We start from the raw sequence: 13145 nt of genomic DNA, 5'->3' as shown, positions 1-13145 counted from the left end.
GTGTCTTGAAGATTTATTTATGAAGAGTTATGTGAACGGATTAATAATATATTTGACAAGATTATTGATTCAGACAGCGTTGGCCGCAACTTTGAATCTAAAAAGTTTATTTAATGTGTGATTCTGATATCGATTAGATCAAGATAACGTGTGTCGATATAATTTTCTGAGGAGAAACAAACGAAATTTAAATTCGAAAAAGTTACGAAAACCAATTGGCCCAAGTGATGTAATTCTTTGCACACGACTTAACTGATGTTTTACAGTTTCGTTCAAGAACCATTCTATGACAATTTAAAAAGAATATGAATCATTTTTGAAGTGGGTTGTAACTGACGTAGGTGACGAAGTCTGCACATGGTCATACATATATCAAAACTATAAAACCCAAATACGTCGTTACACCACACCGTGGCGACCTTAGAAACAGGACTTGTGTGCAACTAAGGCACACAGGTACGAAACGAAACATCAAGAGTCCTTCCGAAGTCAACGCGAGTTTTCGTGGAGCCTTCACCAGCCAGCGGCGACTTCGCGGGTGTGGGCATCTGACGGAGTGCAGCCAAGCAGTACGGTCACGCAGTTGTTCCACGAGAAGGCGCGTCTGTTGGGCAGCAGCTGAACGCTGCAAACCCCGACAACCTTTTTTCTCCCTAAACTAATAGGCCCAGTACGTCAGCTGCGGGGCGTTCCTCCGGCTGGTATTAGAGGTGTTGCTGAGGGCTTCGCCTGTCTACGGCGGTGCCGGGCGTGGTTGCAGCTAGCGACGTTTCCGGTGTTCGACTCAGCGTCCTGCCGGTTGCGGAAGCGGGGTCGCAGCATCTCAGCGGCTGCATCGACGGCTGTTACATCTGCAGCCCATAGCAGCACACTGATCATCGAGAACTACAAATTACAATATTAGTGTCCGGTGAGTTTGTTTCAAGTTGGAAGTGGAGTGTTGTACATAGGAAGTGTGCTTTTATAGGATTGTTGATTCCAAGTCTGCGTGGGTAAATAGTTAATATCTTACAATAATGTCGGGAAGTGAAATGTCAGACGAAGAGCAATCTATGTCCGATAGGAGCATGAGAGCCCTTTTTAGGGCGATCGCTAAATTGAAACAATCTAACGAAGAATCTACTGCTAGATTAAAAGAGGAATTAAAACAGGCTAACGAGGAATCTACTGCTAGATTGAAACAGGAACTAAAACAGGAATTAAGACAATCTAACGAGGAATCTACTGCTAGATTAAAAGAGGAATTAAAACAGTCTAACGAAGAATCTATGGCTAGATTAAAACAGTCTAACGAGGAATCTACTGCTAGACTTAAAGGGGAGCTAACAAAATCAACAGACAGGTTGCAGGAATATCTTAATGAAACCAGTCGAGAATTAAGTGATAAAATAGAGTCTTCTAAAGTTGAAATGCAGGAAAAATTAGTAGGACTTAGTAATAAGATTGCTGATAATTGTAAAAGGTTAGAAGAACATATCCAGGAATCGCGCGAGGAAAAAGCTCGCATGCGACACGATATTACTGACTTATCCGAGAGACTAGATAGTGTCAATATCTTAGTTGTAAATGAAATACAGAAAAATAACGATATGTTACGAGATGAATTTTCTATGCAAACAGAAACTGTTCGCAGAGAATTATTGAAATCTATTAAAGAGGTCTCTACCAAACCTGTAGAGATTTCTTCAATAGATAATGTAGAATTAGAAACATTAACTCATCAAGTAGAAAAGGACCATACCGAAATCGAAAACATGAAATTTTTAATTACTGAAATATGCAGTAATCTTGAGACTGCCAAAGATAATAATATTGACGAAGGTACAGAGCGTTCACATCGTGAACACAGTGAAGAATCGATATTAGCTAATCGCGTATCCAATACAGAAATGCGGATACAGGAAATTACTAAACGGTTATCGGAATTAGATAATAACGAGAACATTTCAGGTAGCAGAGGTAATAACATAATCAGAGACAACAGTCGCATCGAATTTGCTAGCACGGAAGACAACAATATGAATAAAGCAATCACGGCAAGCCAATCCGATGCAACTCCATCTCTGCAATCTAAACAAAATCCGACTATTTCTCTCGCAGAATGTCTGGATGACATAACGGCAAATTCAAATGTAGCAAGTCGATTTCCTGTATTCAAACCAGGAGGCGAACTTCATCCTATAATCTTTATAAAAGCTTTTGAAACATCATTATCTTCTAAATGGAGTAGTGAAAAACGCATTCAATTTGTAATAGGACATTTAGAAGCAGAAGCTGCGGAATGGGCAGTACTGCATAGAAATGAATTCAGGGATTGGGATGATTTTGTTAAGCAGTTTAAACAAAATTATTGGTCAAGACGAAAACAACAACACTTAACTTTAGAGTTGTTAGCCCCTCCTCCATATTCTAAACGGTGGAGAGGTTATAGGAATTATTTTGAATGGAATTTAAACCGTGCTAAATTAATTGAAAGTCATCTAATACGAGTCCTAAGTAGTAGGTTACCGTATTACATAAAGGAAAGAAAAATGTTATTCTACGAATTATACAAAACCTTAATAATGGGGACGAAGCAGTTAACACCCGGGGTGTGTGGTTATATTTTAACGACTTGTTGTATTGGAAAGCACAGAGGGAACACCAGAGATGGAAAATCTGCATTCCGAAAACTGTTGTGGACGAGTTAATTACTTATATTCATGAAGGTTACAGGCATTTTGGAATTCATAAATGTATTAAACATCTAATGAAGTATTATTATTTCAAAAATATGTCACGTATTGTGAGAAGTATTATTAGGGCTTGTGAAACCTGTCAAAAGGTTAAAGTTAATAACAAATCCAAGCGTTATAAATTATATGCTGTAATTCCTCGAGGTCTGTGGGATCTACTATCATTAGATTTTTTCGGCCCTCTGCCTCGTAGTTCAGGAAGATTAACATATGTGTTTGTTGTAATGGAATGTTGGTCCAAACATGTGAAACTGTATACTTTGAAACGAGCGAATACAGCAAGCGTTATACGCTGCCTCACCCGAAATTACTTTGTTAACTGGGGCATTCCTAAACGACTTATGTCTGACAACGGTAGTGCCTTTATTAGTCAAAGATTTCAAGATATGATAAGACAATATGGAATCAAACATATCTTAATTTCGAAATATCACCCTCAAAGTAATTTAGTAGAAAGAGTCATGAAAGAATTAGGACGATTATGTAGAACTTATTGTGCACATAAACATACTCGGTGGGCCAAACTAATGCCTGAATTCGAAAAGATATTAAATGAATTGCCTCACCTAACGACGGGATTATCACCTATAGAAATTTTAGGCAAACGACTTATAGGTGAGCCTTTACTAGCTGCTTTACCTTGGCCACCAGTAAATGAGATACAACAAGATATTCCAGACGAAAAAGTTTGCGAACAGATTGTAAAAAAATGCCGAACGGAGAATTAAAAGTTATAATCAACAGGCTGTAGAACCCTCATTTCAGGTAGGAGATCTTGTGTTAGTACGATCTCATCCTAAAAGTTCTAAGATCGGTAAGGAATGTAGAAAATTCTTCTTTATCTTTGAAGGTCCATATGTTGTACATAAGATTGTACATCCCAAAGCATTACTTCTTATGGAACCTTCATCAGGTGTAATTAAAGGATTATATAGTGTTGATCAAATGAAATTCTTCATTCCTAAATAAGTTAATATTTAGTATATGTTACATACGGAAGAGCGTTCATAGTTTATTCATGTGAAGTTTTTCGTGATAGTTACGTGTTATTTTAAATAAATGACAGAAAGCTTAAACATGTGTTCTACAATAATCTACTGGTACTTCAAAAAGAGAAAGATAACCCAAAGGGGGATTTATATGGAAGAAATTTTGCTCTTAGGTCAAAAGGAATTTTGCATATTTTAAATTTACTCGGATAGTAGGAACCAAAGGGGATGGTTAATAGTTTTAGGGACCATGGGCGTCCAGAGCTATATGGCTCACGAGAACATAGCAGAGTGCCTTTAATAGAGGTTTGCAATAGTGTTAATATAGAACACACCAAACGGGGCTCTCTCGCTTGTTTCTCCTAAATAAATGGCCATTACCCAACAAGGTGTCCGAAGGTAAAGAAAGCCGTGCCGAGATTCTAAAGAAAGTTTTGCTTGATTTCTTCTTGACCTCAGGCATAAATAAGGCATTAGGAAAAAGAATAACTCTAGTAAATAAATGAAACTGAAACTAATCTATCACCGTTTGAACGCTCTGTCCTAATGTACAACGTTAAAGAACGTACTAAATTAGTATTTATTAGCAACTATTAACTGAAGAGGAGCAATCTCCCTATATTCGGTTACGAATTACCATAAGAGCACAATTAAGAGTAAATGACAAATAGTCACAACGATATCGTATTAAAAGGATTAAATCTATCTAATAGCAAGGACTCTAGGTTACGTAAAATGTGAGGAAAATGTATTAACAGTTAAATATTGTATATTGAACAGTTTTAATTCCGGTTAAAACCTGACAAACTGAGCTTGTGGGTGGGGTATGTAGTGGGACGAAATTAAGCGTCACCCATCCACCAAAGTCAGCCCAGTTTGCAGGTGACTATAAGTTTAATTTAGTTTTGTTTATGTGTTTTCTTATTATTTGTAATAAATGTGAATTATCTAAAAGTTTTGTATTTTTTTTTATGTGTTTCATGTACGGAGAGATCGGCGCAACGAACGGGGACAGCATCTTTGTTGCCGCGACCAGAGAGGAAATTGCTGGCCGCTATACGTCGCGGGTCGACAGCCAAGGAGCAACAGAAGATCCTGGAACCGAGTTGTTGCGTCGTGCTTCTAAAAATTAAAAATGAAGTTTTATACTCTTTTTGTACAACAATGACATCATGTAGATCTTAATCTTATTGAAATGTTAGTCACTGTCTGTCAACGCTCAAGTTCACATCTGTATGTGTAGGAAGCTAATAAAATAGTGTATGCTACTAAAGCTGAAACACGTGTCTTGAAGATTTATTTATGAAGAGTTATGTGAACGGATTAATAATATATTTGACAAGATTATTGATTCAGACAGCGTTGGCCGCAACTTTGAATCTAAAAAGTTTATTTAATGTGTGATTCTGATATCGATTAGATCAAGATAACGTGTGTCGATATAATTTTCTGAGGAGAAACAAACGAAATTTAAATTCGAAAAAGTTACGAAAACCAATTGGCCCAAGTGATGTAATTCTTTGCACACGACTTAACTGATGTTTTACAGTTTCGTTCAAGAACCATTCTATGACAATTTAAAAAGAATATGCATCATTTTTGAAGTGGGTTGTAACTGACGTAGGTGACGAAGTCTGCACATGGTCATACATATATCAAAACTATAAAACCCAAATATGTCGTTACACCACATCATCACTGCTGATCCCGCTGAGTAAATAGTGAAGAGGAACATCTTTTTGGAGCGAGCACAAAGAATATTGTAGACTTGCTGACTGGGAATTATGGTCGGTATGTCCTCCATCGTTCTCTGGCTAACCACAAAAACAGTTTCCGTGCTCTTGTAGATGACTGAGGTAGGTGGAAAGCACACACAGACAATTTAAGAGTCTTTTCGTAACAACATAGCTAACTAATGATCATTTGATTATCCCTTACTGCCCCACAAGTGCCATACACCTTTATTTCATGAAACACTGACAGGTTTTGAATTTAACCCTAGATGGTGCAAGGACTGGTGATCAGGAACTTTATTCCACCACCTCTTCTTCCCTTGTCAGCCAAAGACTGGCAGCGAAAATGATCCACCATCACCACAATTCGAACCAGCTCATCTCTGATGCGAGTGACACTGCACGAGCGTGCAGTAGTGACCACGGTTATGAGGTGGGTAAACTCTGTATGTCAAAACATAAAATTTCATACAAACGTCAAGAAAATGGTCGTTTGGCATTTGTCGATGTCTTAGTCCGACGTAAGAGTGACGGTACACTTGGGAATCTGGTATTTCAAAAGCCCACTCCCTCAGACATTCCTTTGCAGGTAAATAGTTGTCACCACCTGGCTGAAACAGTGGGTCTCTCGACGACTGAGTCACCGAGCCTGTACCGTCTCAGATGTCGACAACCTGGAATCTCCAAACTGTTTTCCCACAAAATTGTAAAATGGATATTTGTCACACCAGATACAGACAGCACTACAGACATATAAATAGCAGAACGAGGAAGAGGCCTTCGAGATGACACACACTGTAAATGTTTATGCACAAACAGGCATCGCACTTTGAAAACTTGAGGTTACAGTGATCTTTCATCCTCCATTAAAAATCTTGGCACTTCTGCAATCAGTAAAAGATGACTTAAGAGTTGCGCCAGGCACGCATTTATAAAACTCTGTGCGAGTATGGTAAATCTTATATAGGTCTAACAATATGCACTGTTGAGGAGCACACCTTTGAACACCAGCGCCATGCTGGCCTCCTCCGAGACAGCAAATCTGCTATCCCAGGCCACTAGTTTTGCTGGTCATTCGATGAATGGGGGTTTGTAGTTAGGACAGACTTGAAGGCCACATCCATCACAGTAGTAAAAGTTTATACAAAAACTAGCTCTACAGATGATGAAGAGATTGAAGAAACGTACGACGAGATAAAAGAAATTATTCAACAGCAGGAAAAGGAAAAGAAAGAAAAAATACGTAAACATGGACTCGGGGAAAGGAATGAAAGAGGAAGCCACCTGGTAGAATTTTACACAGAGCATAATTTAATCGTAGCCAACACTTTGTTTAAGAATGTGTGAAAGACAGTTGTATATGTGGAAGAAACCTCTGGAGGTTCCGAAAAGTTTCAGAGTGATTATATAATGGTAGGACAGATATTTAAGAACCAGGTTTTAAATTGTAAAACGTTTCCAGGGGCAGATGCGAACACTGTCCACAGTTTATTGGTTACGAACTGTAGGTTAAAACTGAAGACATTACAAAAAGATATATAATTAAGGAGATGGGACCTAAATAAACTGAAAGAACGAGAGGTTGTTGAGAGTTTCACAGGAGAAGTATTTGTCAACACTTGACTAGAACAGCAGAAAGGAATACAGTAGAAGATGAATGGGCAGTTTTAAAAGATGAAATAGTGAAAGCAACAGAGGATCAAGTAGGTAAAAAAACAAGAGGTAGTAGATATCCTTGCATAGCACAGAAGATGTCCGATTTAATTGATTAAAGGAGAACATGTAAAACTGGAGCAAATGAAGCAGGCAAAAGGGAACACAAACATCTAACAAATGAGACTGGTAGGAAGTACAAAATCGCCAAGCAGGAATGGCTAGAGGAAATATGTGAGAATCTAGAAGCATATTTCACTAGCAGATAAATGCATGCTGCCTACAGGAAAATTAAAGAGATTTTTGTAGAAAAGAGGAGCTATATGAGTATCACGAGCTCAGACAGAAAACCAGTACTACGCAAAGAAGGGAAAGTTGTAAGGCGGAAGGAATATATAAAGGGTCTACGCAAGGGAGATGAACTTGAAGGCAATTTGTAGCAAGTGAAGAGGATGTAGATGAAGTGGGAAATGATATACTGCGAAAAAAATTTGACGGAACACTGAAAGACTCGAGTCTAAACAAGGCCTCGGGAACAGACTACATTCCGTCAGACCTACTGACAGCCTTGGGAGAGAGAGCCGCGATGAAGCTGTTCCATCTGGTGTGCAAGATAGACGTGACAAGCAAAATATCATCAGAATTCAAGAAGAATGCAATAATTCCAGTTCCAAAGAAAGCAGGTACTCGTAGGTGTGAATATTACCAAATTGTCAGTTTAACAAGTTGTGGTTGCAAAGTACAAACATGAATTCTCCACAGAAGAATGGGAAAAATTGGTAGAACACAATCTCAGGGAAGATTCCAGAGAAAAATGGGTGCACATGAGGCAATACTGGCCCTATGACTTGTCTTAGAAGACAGGTTAAGGGAAGCAAACCAATGTTTATAGCATTTGTATACTTATAGGAAGCTTTTTGACAATGATGACTAGAATACCCTCTGTGAAATTCTCGAGGTGGCAGGGGTAAAACACAGGGAGCAAAAGGCTATTTACAACATTTACAGAAATCAGACGACAGTTTTAAGAGTCGAGGGGCTTGATTGAGAACGGAGTGAGAAAGAGTTGCTGCCTAACCCCAATGTTATTCAAGCAATGTTGAGCAAGCAATAACAGAACCAAAGAAGAATTTGAAGTACGAATTTAAGGTCACAGAGAAGAAACAAAAGCTTTGTGGTTTGCAGGGACAGCAAAGTACTTGGAAGAGCAGTTGAACAGAATGTACAATGTCTTGAAAGGTGGGTATAGGATGAACATAAAAAAGCAAAACAAGGATAATTAAATGTAGCCTAATCAAATCAGGTGACACAGACAGTTAGACTGGAAACAAAATATTTACATTAGTAGATGAGTTTTACAATTTGGGCAGTAAAATAACTGATGCTGGCCGAAGTAGAGAGAAATGTAGACTGGCAATGGGAACCAAAGTGTTAGAAGAAGATGAAATTTTTAACATCATCAAATATAGACTAAAGTGTTGGCAAGTGTTTTTTGAAAGTATTTGTCTGGAGTGTAGCCATGTAGGGAAGTGAAACATGGAGACTAAACAGTTTAGACAAGAAGAGAGTAGAAGCTTTTGAAATGTGGTGCTACAGAAGAATGCTGAGGATTAAATGGATGGATCATGTAACTAATGAAGAGGTACTGAACAGAATTAGGGAGAACAGAAATTTGTGGCACTACCTAACTAGAAGACAGGCACAGTTGATGAGAGTCTGGCACATCAAGGGATCACCAATTTAGTGATGAAGGGGACTGTCACGGGTAAAAATCACACAAGGACACCAAGAGATGAATACAGTACACACATTCAGAAGGATGTGGACTGCAATAGTTATTCAGAGATGAGGAGGCTTGCACATGATAGGGTAGCATGGAGAGTTGCATCAAACTAGTCTTCTGGGTGAAGACACAACAACAACAACAACAACAATTAAATATAATGCGACAAAAACTGGCCCCTATATTGACCTTCTGAAACTCCATTATAAATGAGTCAGTGGTAATATTATTGTCTGAGGCTCTTGTCACTTACTAGTTACTATAGCTATTTCCAGTTGTATTCAGCAAAGAATCTTGTAAAAAACTTGACACACTGCATTATGTGATTTTACTGCATGAAGAGGATCAATCGGACATCATTCGGATGAGCTTTCAATACGGAGAATGCTGACAGCAGCACACAGAGTTGTAGCAGTAGCGCACATGCTCAAGCAATGCACATGCAGGAACAACTGGGCACACCATGCATGTGCTACCAGAGTTAAACAGGAAAACTCAGTGCACTGTCACCACTGTACACCTAAGAATGGCCAGAAAACTGTGCCAAAATACAGTGGCAGCAAATTTGCTCAGAATTTTTTATATGGCTCCGTGGATCAAACAGAATTCAGTAACCCTCATAGGCTGCTGGTTTATAATACAGGGTGATTCAAAAAGAATACCACAACTTTAGGAATTTAAAACTCTGCAACGACAAAAGGCAGAGCTAAGCACTATCTGTCGGCGAATTAAGGGAGCTATAAAGTTTCATTTAGTTGTACATTTGTTCGCTTGAGGCGCTGTTGACTAGGCGTCAGCGTCAGTTGATGCTAAGATGGCGACCGCTCAACAGAAAGCTTTTTGTGTTATTGAGCACGGCAGAAGTGAATCGACGACAGTTGTTCAGCGTGCATTTCGAACGAAGTATAGTGTTAAACCTCCTGATAGGTGGTGTATTAAACGTTGGTATAAACAGTTTACAGAGAATGGGTGTTTGTGCAAAGGGAAAAGTTCTGGACGGCCGAGAACGAGCGATGAAAATGTAGCATGCATCCAGCAAGCATTTGTTCGCAGCCCAGGAAAATCGACTCGCAGAGCTAGCAGAGAGCTGCAAATTCCACAATCAACTGTATGGAGAGTCCACATTGGCACTTATCTGTCCGTAACTACCTGAGCGTCAACTACCCGAGGCGATGGATTGGCCGCCAGGCAGCCCGTGACAGAGCACTTCATCACTGGCCTCCGAGAAGCCCTGAGCTTACCCCCTGCGATTTTTTCTTATGGGGGTATGTTAAGGATATGGTGTTTCGGCCACCTCTCCCAGCCACCATTGATGATTTGAAACGAGAAATAACAGCAGCTATCCAAACTGTTACGCCTGATATGCTACAGAGAGAGTGGAACGAGTTGGAGTATCGGGTTGATATTGCTCGAGTGTCTGGAGGGGGCCATATTGAACATCTCTGAACTTGTTTTTGAGTGAAAAAAAACCTTTTTAAATACTCTTTGTAATGATGTATAACAGAAGGTTATATTATGTTTCTTTCATTAAATACACATTTTTAAAGTTGTGGTATTCTTTTTGAATCACCCTGTATAATGGACGAATCAGGTTGACAAGGGGATAGAACAGCTTTAGCACCTTAAAAACTTTTTCTTTTTTTTCCAAATTATGCTAAAAAAATAACTTTTTTTATCCAAGCTAAACATCCTGTAATGAATGATATTACATACAGACACATAAGGACCTGAAAATAATGAATTACAAAATTTTGAAAACCACCAATAATAAAATCCCAAATACACTTGTGAAGTGTACTTTGAGTGAAGTATCCTGAAACTTGAATTCATTTTTTAGTTTCTGTGTAGCTATGAAGTCTAACCATGTATTTCACAATGGATTCCTGGGAACATAAATCCTGGAGGAGCTAGCTGGAGCCTAGTGGATGTATTTCTCTCTTACCACTGGTGAGCACTTGTTGCTCAACTAGCAAATTGTCATCATGTCTCTAATGAAGTAACATATCATCATCATCATCATCATCATCATCATCATCTTCTTCTTCTTCTTCTTCTTCTTCTTCTTCTTCTTCTTCTTTACTTTCTAAGCTGCTAAATTCAATGTCAAACTCAGGATCACTACAGTAATCCTTTTCTGAAAGCATTTCCTAAACAACACTATAGGACAGGGTCTGAACGCACACATTTTGTCTAATATTCAAAGCTGCACACAGTAAAGATAATATCTAGTGGCAACCATTTCAACCAAAAATGTCAGTCGAGCTACAAATTTAGTACCACATGCTCTATAATGGCCAAACACTTAAATATCTGTGCTGAATTGGATGTAAGTGGAGTTTTACTTTTTTGAAGGTCTCTTCTTAAGTTGCACAAGATTACTCGGGATGTTCAGTTTCTATCAAAATAATAATAATAACATACAAAATCAAAAATTACTTACAAGATGTCAAAAATCAAAACTAAACAGAGTATGATTTTTACAGATTGAAAATCTGAACTTGGACTTTTCCCAGGCAAAGTCTATCAAAAGTACAAGGTTTTAATTAATATTAATTAAAACATGTTTTGGAGGAAACAAATTACTGTATTGATGTAATTCTACATTTTACATTAATGCTTTTCAAGAAAATGTTCTCATATCAGGCTTAAGCAAGATTAGTTCATAGAAGCCCCAAGCAGCCATACGAAGCCTATTACTTCACTAGGGAAAGAGCTGGTTCTGACTTCCAACAGACACGGAGTGAGAAAATAGTAATGGGAATTTTTTAATTTTGAGGGTTTTATACATCTGGTCTTCAATTTTTTTACCTTGGTACACATGTTCCTGATGTGCGTGTGCATTTTCAGCTGTTTTGAATATTTAGTTTATTGTTGACAGTTGAAGAGTTTATTTGTGTTTCCGAGTGGTTTGCGAATTTTTACTAGAAAAAAAAAAAAAAAAAGAAGAAGAAGAAGAAGAATACAAGTGGTATAAACATTTCACAGAGCGTTGAGAAGACATTGACCACCCTCCACCCTCAACACCCTAGAACATCAACTATAGATGACAGTGCAGAAGAAATAAAGAAAGCTGTTCTCGAAAATCACCAAGCCACCATCACAGAAGTTGCTCAAGACATTGGCGTACTATTCAGTTCATGCCAAGCAATTTTGTTGGATGTTTTGGGCACAAAAAGCGTAGCAGCAAAGTTTTTACCAAAACTGCGCAATATCAAACAACAATGACATCTTGCAGACTTGACTCAAGGATTGCTGAATGAAGTTGGCAACACTCTAGACTTCTAAAGGAGGTCATAACAGGTGACGAACATAGATATATGGGTAGGACGTCGTAACTGAGACCCAATTGGCCCAATGAAAAGTACCCGAAGAGCCAAACCGAAACAAAAATTTGAAAAGTTTCACCACATGTGAAGGTTCTTCTCACTGTTTTCTTCAATGACAATGGGATAATGCATTACGAGTTCCTGCCTTATGGCCATACAGTCAGTAAGGAATACTAATTTGAAGTTGTGTGTCGTTTGCATGAAGCAATCCGAAGAAATGACCAGAACTGTGATAAATCCGCTCATGGAAATTGTATCACAATAATGCTCCCATTCATATCTCTATGCTCGTTCACGAGTTTTTGGCACAAAAATAAAAGTGTTACATTGCCTCAGCCATCATATTTTCCGGACATGGCCCCTGTGACTTCTTTCTATTTTTGAGGCTGAAAAGATCTGTGAAAGGAGATCGTTTTGACACCATTGACGAAATAAAAAACCGAATTGCTGAAGGAACCACACACTGTAATAAAAAGAGCGTTCCATAAGTGCTTCCAAAACAGGAAAAAGCTCTGGCACAAGTGTATTATATCTTAGGCGGATTACTTTCAAGGGGGACAAAGTTGATGTTGATAAATAAATGAAGGTGCTTTATGAAAAACAATATTCCCATTACATTTATATCACACTTCGTATTTTAGTAATGCTGGAATAATTTCTGAAAGACATGCCATGTATGAAAAACTGAATCACATGAAGAAAGCTAATACAGGAAACACAAATGATACATCCAATAAGGGAGGAGACAGGTGATTTGTATGAGTTTTATCTATTACCTGAAAGTGTTTGTTGTGTTACAACAGGATCAACTTTTACTGCACAAAAATTTAGATTAAGACAAACGAAGTGCCTACCTCCAGAAGCAATTGACTAGGAATAGACTGAGCGGTTGCAGTTGATCCTTGGTTTACAAAAAGGACCAGATA

General features: G+C 38.4%; 1 protein-coding gene across 3 annotated transcripts in view; it reads right to left on the bottom strand.

The window, feature by feature from the left end:
* LOC124554094 (protein LZIC-like) overlaps positions 1-13145 on the bottom strand; it is a 99325-nt gene that overhangs the window by 43657 nt on the left and 42523 nt on the right. The gene's annotated exons all lie outside the window — the stretch shown is intronic.

This window comes from Schistocerca americana, chromosome 11 (genome assembly GCF_021461395.2).
Source record: "Schistocerca americana isolate TAMUIC-IGC-003095 chromosome 11, iqSchAmer2.1, whole genome shotgun sequence".
NCBI classification, from domain to species: Eukaryota; Metazoa; Arthropoda; class Insecta; order Orthoptera; family Acrididae; genus Schistocerca; species Schistocerca americana.
The sequence above is the reverse complement of the archived record's forward strand: the minus strand, read 5'-3'. Positions and strand labels throughout refer to the sequence as shown.